General features: G+C 32.9%; 1 pseudogene; it reads left to right on the top strand.

Annotated features, from left to right (window-relative positions):
• The first annotated feature begins 934 nt into the window (after positions 1–934).
• Positions 935–1,042, top strand: LOC119253667 (small nucleolar RNA U3; annotated as a pseudogene).
• Positions 1,043–9,628: the final 8,586 nt, after the last annotated feature.

Genomic DNA, 9,628 nt, shown 5'->3' with positions numbered 1-9,628 from the left:
CTATATTGCTATTCAATATTTATAAAACATAGTTCATGATATAAGTGAAGATGAGCATCTGCCTAGATGAATTTTAGTTCAGCAAAGTAGAAAAATCACAAATATGACTCTTCAAAATTTTTTTTTAAATGTATATTTATTTTGTTGAAAAAGGTTAAAGCTACTGAAGGGTATAATTTTTCCAGTAGAAAAAAATAAGCAGAGACAGATTGTCAGTCCTAAATGGTATTATTAGAAATGAATAAAATTGCTACAATGAAAATCCTCAATAATACAAATAAAGGATAATCAATAGGCATAAAATTATAGTTTTCTTTTGATTTTTAAAACACTTGTGACTTTTAAGAAAGTAAGACAATATTTTTGTAGAAATAAAAAAATATTATTTCTTGTTGAGCCATTATGGTATTTGCTGAAGGACTAGTAGTGCATTTTTTTTAATAATAAATTTTATTTTTATATTCCCCATACAGTTGCAACCCCCCCTTTCTGATCCCAATCCCTCCCCTCCTGCCCCCCACCCCCCAAAAGTGTCTCTGTTTCATAGTTTTTTGTTGATTCTGATTTTCACTTTCTTATAGTTATTCATTTTCCTGGTCCCTTATTTAAGTTTTCTAGATTCCTGCTATGAGTGAGACCATCCGGTATTTTTCTTTTTCTTTTTGGCTTATTTCGCTGAGCATGATCCCTTCCAGTGCCATCCATGTTGCTGCAAATTGCATGTGCTTATCTTTTTTGAATGCTGAGTAATATTCCATGGTGTATATGTACCACATCTTCTTGATCCAGTCATCTATTTTTGGGCATTTGGGTTGTTTCCAAAGCTTAGCTATTGTAAACAGTGCTGCTATAAACATAGGGGTGCAGGTGTTCTTTGGAATTGATGTTTCTGTGTCCTTTGGGTAGATACCTAGGAGTGGAATTGCTGGATCATATGACTATACTTTCAGGGATCATTTCTATAGTTCGTTACTAGTAGTGCATTTTTTATTAATTTGCCTCCATGGCTCTGTGGGTAAGCCTGCAGAGGCTGGAACAGAGTCTAGATAAAGAACAATAAATTATAAATAACAACAATAATAATTTGCATTTCTCCAACATTCTCCAGCTGTGGAAGTCAATCTGGTTCACAAACATTAATTAAGTTTTACAAGATTCCAGCAAGGGAGGCAAATAATGTTGTCCAGATGGGGAAAATGAAGAAATGAAAAGTTAAAGTAACTAGGTCAGGGTCACACATAAGTTAATAACAGATTTTAAATATCCCCCTTAGTTTCTCACATCTGAGCCTTTTTTCAAAAACTTTATTATCTTTTAATTGATTTTTGAAATTGTTTCAAACATTGATCTTCCAACTTTGAAGGAAAAAATTTCCCTAATCTCATCTGACTGTTGAAATCACAGAACTACTGTGTGAAGTAAACCAGAAGGAGAAAGATAAAATACCAGATGGTGTCGCATTTATATGGGGAATATAGAAAAATCAAACAGAGGGTCAAATAAAGACAAATTTTCAAACCAATCCTTGAAAGCTGACCATAGATTTGGTGGCTTTTAGAGGGGAAGGTGAGAGGTGGAAAGAGGGGGTTGAGGGTAAAATATGATCAACTGTGGTGGAGGTCTGTGGGTTCTTTGGAAGTGGGAAGGCTGTGGTGACTATACATGGGGGAGGAGCAGGATTCCTATACTATACTGTTAAAACACCTGCATAGATGTAAAATAATGGTACTTCAATAAACAATAAAAAAAAACTGAGGATTTAATTTTGTTTATAATGTGCTATGTACCAGTTTTCATCTTTCCTGTAATACATTGTATTATACCATGATTCCCTACTTTGTAGGTGGTTGACTCTGAATTCACAAGGAAACCAATGGTCGGAAAAGATAGATCACATTTGCTATGTTACTACTGTCAATGAAAACAATAGTTCTAAAGGTGCTGAAATTGATAAGAATACAACTTAGTTAAGCTTTCAAACCCAAGGAGATATTGAATAATTTGAATTTTCATTCACCTGATAACTAATAATATATCATTCATTGTTTATACTTTTCATATTCAGGTACTAATATTCTGAACTGACCAAAGCTAAATGAAAAATGTCAAGTGACATATTCATATATTTCAGAAAGCCATTTACTTGCAATGAAGGAAGTTTAGTTGACAATTTTATATTTTTAAATTATTGTATCTTGAATTTTGGGATTCATCTTTAAACAGAATTAGTGTGTAAGGAATATGGTTTGGGAAGTAAGAAACGTGGGTATATTTCATTATGCAATTTTCTCTTGTTATTTTCAATGCTAAATAACAACACAAATATGACAAGAAACACTAAAATTTCAGATAGAGCATACCTTTATGTTTAAGTGTTTTATATTATATAGTCTAGCTAGTCAGCTATTTTATATTATATAGTCTAACTATTGAGCTAACTTAACAAGAACATAATTGTTCTACAGGCCAATTTGCGTATTCCAATAAAAGACTATCCTATAACCAAGCTCATTTGAAGCCAAACCACTCATGTGAGAAGTTGGTGTCAGGAGTCTAAACAAATGTATGAGGGGCGTGGTGAAAACATAATTTGATTCACTATAGCAATTTCCCTATATCTAAAATATCTTTATTTTCTTCAAAGTAAAAAATCATGATAACAGATAAAGAAAATGAATATTTTTAAAAGTTCTTTTCCCCCAGAACAAAGGAGTTTGGGTTGGAGAGAACTTATCATGTTTTCAAGACAGAGGTAAGGGCTGTGAAATGGATGAGAAGAATAGCAGATAGTTTAAAGAAACAAAAGTAAAGGAAGTTAGCAAGAAAAGTTAAGTTAAAAAAGAGTTCAAATAACACATGCATTCTTATTCAGTCTTCAAATCTTTTGCTAATAATGAATCTTTAATCACTGTTTCCTGTACTAAACAAATGCATATAGGGGCCTTCCTGGTGGCTTAAGAGTTAAAGACAGCTATCAAGCTGTCACCAGCCACTGCAGCATGAGTTCCTTTCCTCAGCCAGCCAGGGGTGTGACCCACATGGCGCAGCAGACCTCTTCTGTCTCACCCGCTGCTCCCCTCAGCAATGTATTTCAGTAGATCTGTCAATTCTGCTCCCCTCTCTGTCTCTGGATCCCCTCTCATCCAGTACCTCTGGCCTACACCCCAGTTCTTGTATGCATAAATAAATAAATCTTTAAAAAAAGTAAACAGATGCATATATATTCAAACTAAAAACATGTATATGAGTAAACTACAGATGTCTTTAGTTGTTCAAAAGATTTTATTGGGGACAGCTGACCTGAAATTTTATGTGCTACTCATTCTTGTCAGTGGTGATAAATATATGAAGATTTTCTAGACACTTTCCCTAATAGTAAGTAAACAAGGGAACAAAACAATATTTTCATTATGCCCTCATAAACACACATAAATATCCTCACAGCTTTAGCAATTAATGCATATCTAATTAAGAAGAATTGAAATAAACACCTGTCAAATGAGATTGTTTAATATTTATAATTACATTTCACAATTTTCTAAAAGATGTCATAATATTTTCGAAATGGGCGTAAGCACTAACATGTCTAATATTCCCCAGAAAATAAATACCTAATTCCTGTAGATATCATTGAACATAGGTTATCAAGAATTATTCAGTGTAAGCAGGGTATTTCCCACTGACAGTGAGTAATTTCATTAATATAACTTAGGCCAGGTTTGAAAGTTACATCACTCTTGCTGCTCTGCTGAACCTTTGCATACCTGTTTCAGCATTGAAAACCTTTGAATTAGTTAGAATTATTTGGCCATGTATTGTCACACTTGTAATTTATACTGGTAAAATAAGTAGATATTTTTGAAATTCAGTAAATGCCACAAAATGTTTCACAAATTGCTTAGTACATTTATAATATTTAATGATGTACAATATTCAGATAGGTGTTCAGATATACTTAATAGATATACTACAAAGAACATAAATACACAATTAATAATAAATGCATTGATTTCTGAAGTTGAGAGGGTACTATTGACTGAAGAAGTTGCCAGCTCTAAAATTCTGTTTGTGGAAGGCTTTTCTCACTTTAATGCTTAGAAAAGGTTATATGCAACACAATGGAGTATTTAAACTTTCCAAAGTGTTCATCAGAAATCTTGCATACCTGCTAATTGAGCCAGTGGATTTCACATCTTTTTCTGTTTTTTTTATGCCCCAGACTCTAAACATTGCAGTCCTTTTTCTGGTCCCTAAAAGCTTATCTTCTTCCCTAGATACAGTGGGCCTGCCTCGGTGACCTTGCAGCTGCTCACTGATGTGATCACCACTGAGCTCTTTTCTCCAGTTTACCATGTCCAATTAACAGCACAGCAAGCACAGCAATTTTCAAAGTGAGGTAGTCTGCTCAAAACCTGTGCGTTCTGTTTTTAATTACATAAAATTTGAAATCCAGTTGCCTTAAATATTTTTATATTATCCTGGAAAAAATTAGGAGTGCTTTCCTGGGTGTATAGAAATCAACATGTCGTCTTGTTTTTTTTTTAAAAATTAAGACAATATATACTCAGGGAAATATTGATTGACTTCAAATAACTTGAGAATAACTGAATGATCACCAGAAGCACAAAAATCTGTTGATGTTTAGGTTCTGCTCACCACCTAAGAATCCTTTACTCATTAAAACGCCTATTTGTGTCCTATATATACCTTTTGACGTATCAGTATTTTCTGTGATAAACAATAAAGCAGCCACAGAAACTAAAGCAGTCTTCAGTGGAAATAGACACAAATCAATGCATATTTGTTGATAATTCAATAAAAAGTCTTCAGAAAGTAAGTGTTTATTTAACTTTATCTTGCAACAAAAGGCAACTGTACAGTTGCTGATGGATCTGCTTAAGGAAGAACCTGGCTCATTTGCCAACCTGGGTCTTGACCTCAAAGAGCTAATGGTTGAACTATCATATAAACTATAAATCTTCAGATTTAGAAAACATTCCCTTTCAATAGGATTAATAATAAATAGATCCACCTCTAGTATACCTCTAGTATAGTCTGTAGTACTAATATAAAGTCAACATCTTATAATGAAACGTGAAAAAACATGTTTTTAACTGTAACAGGGTGGTCCCCAGGAAAAGAGGAAGTTCCCTGCCCCACCCAAGGGAGGGTGGAGCTGAGCAGGAAGAGGAGAAGCTGCAGAAGAGACTGAGGAAGGAAGCAGGATGGAGCCAGGAGACCTGGAGGAGGCGCATGGAGCCTAGAGACACGTGAAGAAACTGCACTTATCTTTTGGTCGTGGACTGGGTGACACAGATGTGGGTGAGACCCATGGGGAGGTGACAGTGGCAGCTTTTATCTTGATGTTGATTTTGCTCTTTTCCTTCCGGGCTTGTCTGGTTGTTTCTGACTCTTTTCTGTGGGTCCCCACTGGAAGATGCTTTAGGCTTGTGGCAGGCTTTGGGGCCTTGTTCTGGGCCGATCCCATATGGATGGACTTTTACCCACGAGGGGATGGGTAACTTTGGGTGCTTCATTTAGAAACTAGACTCTTTGCCTTACCTGTATTCTTTCCTAATTGTATTAAATTTCCTTCCCATTAAAGTCTCATATGTTTTGTGTTGATGTGGCGGATGGCAGAACCCATTTAGAATAGGCAGGTCTGCGGGAATTGGGCTGCCCCTCTCCCTGTCCTATAACATAACCAATAGAAAATAATTAGCCTTTCAACTAATTTTAAAATAACAATAAACATAGGGCTATTTTATAATTAACATAGCAAAACAATAATGTCAATAAAAATTATTGCTAACAGCAAGAACATTAGAGTCCACTAGAGTGTTAATATCCCAAAAGCTGTGAAAAAGAACTATCAATAACTATCACTCAAAAATAATTAAAACTACAAAAACAATAAAACCAAAATAACAATCTAGAATTACATATATCAAAAACTATTCAAAAACACATGACTAGATAAAGAAATTGTGGAATATGTATTCAACTATTTAAAAAAAAGATTAAGTAGTGTCTGAGACAAAATTGATTGATCTTGAGGTGATTATGCTGAATGTAGTAAGTCAGAATGTAAAATTACTCGATGGTTTCACTTATTTGTGGAATATATATTACCAAAGGAGACAAACTGGCAAAAGACAGCTAATATAATTCTTAGACTCTGTGAAAAATATACTGGCTGCCAGAGGGAACTGGGGTGGGGGAGAGGCAGGCTAGGGGGAGGAAATGCATAACACATCAGCACTGCAGTTTTGATCGAGGGTAAGTGAAATGTGTGCATAAATGAAAAGTATGAGGTTGTATTCCCAAAATTATATAGTTCTGTAAATGACTGACAAATTAATAAAATTTAGAAAAAAGGAAATTTCTCTGTTTCAATTTTAATAGCAATCAAAAAATAAAAATATTTGAAAATTAAGATGTAAAAAATAACATCTGGTTTTGGAGGTACAAAAGCAAAATGAAATGGAACCAAAGCATTTTAAGACTTTTTGTTATTTATGAGTGATATACTAAGTATATTAAGATACTGTTTAAAAAATAAATTGTGCAAGTAAAACTGTGACTGTAACCATTAAAATCCTTTATCTAGAATGTTTAACTTCTAAACAGTCAGCAGATCAAAGAAGCAGTAAATATATTTCCCTCTCAAGGTTTTCCATTTGCTGACCTCTATAACTGGATTGTCTTTTCTCCAGAACCTTCTTAACAATCAGTGTCAATTTAAATATTTTTTCCTCAGAGAGACTTACTCTTATCTAGCCTAATTAGAGTAGATTCCCTGGTAGGCAGTACTCTTTGTTTGTATGTTTTTATTCCAATCTGTAATTATGTGTAATGTTAATTCATTTGTTTATTGTTTGTTTCTTCTCAAGTCATCCCCATGCAGGATAGGACTTTGTCTTGTTCATTTCTAAATTCCCAAACCTTAAATACTCCATTTAAGAAGTATTAATTACTAGAATATTATTAGTGAATATACTATAGTCTCATATTAAAGAATGCTTCCTCCTGAATCTGAGAGGAAATTATTCTAAAAGGTAAGAAGGGGAGATTTTGTCTTTTTCCCAAGCAGAAACCTACTTAAATATTGGAAAACTTCCCACAGTTTTATCACAATATAATGGACATATGAATTAGGTAAGATTAAGGTATAAATATGATGATACATATTGCCACAATAAGGTTAGTTAGTATCTTTATCACCTCATATGATTACTTTGTGTGTGGTGATAACATTTAGTACATATCCTAGTAACTGTCAAGTATATAATACAGTATCATTAACTATCATTACCACCCTGTAATCACAAAGTTATAACAGGAAGTTTATACTTGTTGACTGATATCTTCACATTTTCCCATCCTATTGCCCCTGGTAACCACCATTTCACTCCCTATGAGTTCAGATTTTTTATATTCCATATATAAGTGAGAAAATGTAGTATTTGTCTTTGTCGGACTTACGTGACTTAGCTTAATGCCCTTAAGGTCCACTCATGTTTTCAAAAAAGACAAGATTTCTTGATTTTTTTTATGGTTGAATAATCTTCCTTTGTATGCGTTTGTACATATCAAAATATTTATCACTTTTTTTAGATGTTGGAATTAAAAAAAACTGTCTCTATACTTATTTAATAAGGAGATGATATATCTATCATTATATTTTTGTTGTTACTATTTTGTCCTTTCTACTTTATTTTCCCCATTGTTCTCTAATATTCTGTAATTATACCATCTTCATTGCTTTTCAAGCTTTTATTTTGTTTAACACATGAATTATGGCAAGTATTTCTCTGTACTGATTTAGTTTTATATATCAGTAATGTGAATTTTTTATTAATTTCAAAGTATCCTATAACATTTCTGTTGATCTATATTTGTCATATGAATTGCAAAAAAGCATATGTATTTTTGTCCAAATATATGTATTTTTGTGTTACATTTTGATTATTATTTACTATTATACTGACATTGTATTCTACTATCACAATTTATGTGCTATTAATCCATTGATAATCCCTTTTTTACTCCTTCATATGCTTTAAGCCCATCCATAGTGTTCTTAAATACAATTTGTGTATTTTTTAATATAGTTGTCTTAAAATTTATATTGAATATTGTAGTTAAAACACACATGGACCTATTTATCATATTGCTATTTTATTTTTATCTTTGTCTTGCCTTCCATATTTCTGGTTACTTTTAATTATATATAGTATGCAAGGGAGTAGGGGAAGTAACTTGGATCTCAGGATGATGTCTTCCATTCAAGATTTACTTTTGACTCTTCCATAAATTTGACATGATGATAAAGAGCAGGAGCTAATGAAATGAAAACAGACAAACCATAGAGGCCTTTGCAACAGGATGCTTAAGTTTGCTTTTACTTGTATCTGGACTTCTAGACCATAGTTTTGCAAAATCACATTTAGGTATTTGGGAATCACATTATGATAATCATGTCAGCTTCACACTTTGCAATTCAATGTGGAATGCCTACTTACACTCCCTTAGTAGTTACTCTTCACAGCAAAACAATACAGTTTAATGAATTTTAGTCCCAATTCACTTAAACACTAAATTACAATCAGCAGCAATAATATGTGAAAATATAACATTTTGAAAATAAAAATAGTTTTTAAACAACTGCAAGGAACTGTTTAGACACAATTATTGATTGAATGCTATGACAAAAAAAAATTAGCATTTATCTCACTTTGCCTTCAGAACTCTTGACTATTTAAAAAACAATGTTATTGACTATCTTCTCTGGATTAGTATCCAACAGTGTATTCAAGCATAATGAGAACATAATAAAATAAACCTTAAATGTTACCTAACTGAATAAGGGTTGAAAATAATCAGACGATATAGATGGTATCTACAAGGAAAACTTTCCATCAATAGCATCACTTATCTGAGTTGTCTGCTCATTATCTACTAAATAACATTAAGTTGAATGCTCAATAAGAAAATGAGAAAGAATGATCTCATAATGTTTAAATCACATAAACCAAATAGAACTTTGCCTTCTGAGCTGTGATTCTCAACTGTCATGTCTCACATGTCATTATGAGCTCTTTTTGTTTGTGCCATTAAGGAGATTTAAGTTAGTAGTTCTTCATTAAGAGGACATTTAAAACTATAAACAAGTATTCTTTGTATTGTTTTTATACACATATGTAGAAAATTACTGTATGAACTGACACCAGTCTCTCATGATTCTCTCAACTCCTGTAAAGTCATGTGATTCTTTTAAGGAATTCTTTTTATGCTTGTCCCTTATTTGCTAAACTCTCTGGGATATATTATTGTCTCTCTTTTCCCTTCTCTGTAATAATCTCCCTACCAAATTTTGTCCATAAAAAAGGCTTCAATTAATGACAGTGTATCTATCTTGCTTGACCCCTCTTCTGAGTAGTAGACTTCATTTCTGATTGCCTCTAGTGTTTTTCACCCGCATGACCTATATGTACCTCAAAATTATTAAGTCATATTGATGTATTTGTTTTTCCTCTCACTAAACAACTTAAGCCAGCTATTTCTCCCTGTTATGTATTTTAGTGAATGTCACCAACATTTACTCAGTAACCCAATAGTCAGTCTG

The sequence above is a fragment of the Talpa occidentalis genome, unplaced genomic scaffold, assembly GCF_014898055.3.
Source record: "Talpa occidentalis isolate TD23 unplaced genomic scaffold, MPIMG_talOcc4v2.1 talOcc4.2, whole genome shotgun sequence".
Taxonomy (NCBI): Eukaryota; Metazoa; Chordata; class Mammalia; order Eulipotyphla; family Talpidae; genus Talpa; species Talpa occidentalis.
The sequence above is the reverse complement of the archived record's forward strand: the minus strand, read 5'-3'. Positions and strand labels throughout refer to the sequence as shown.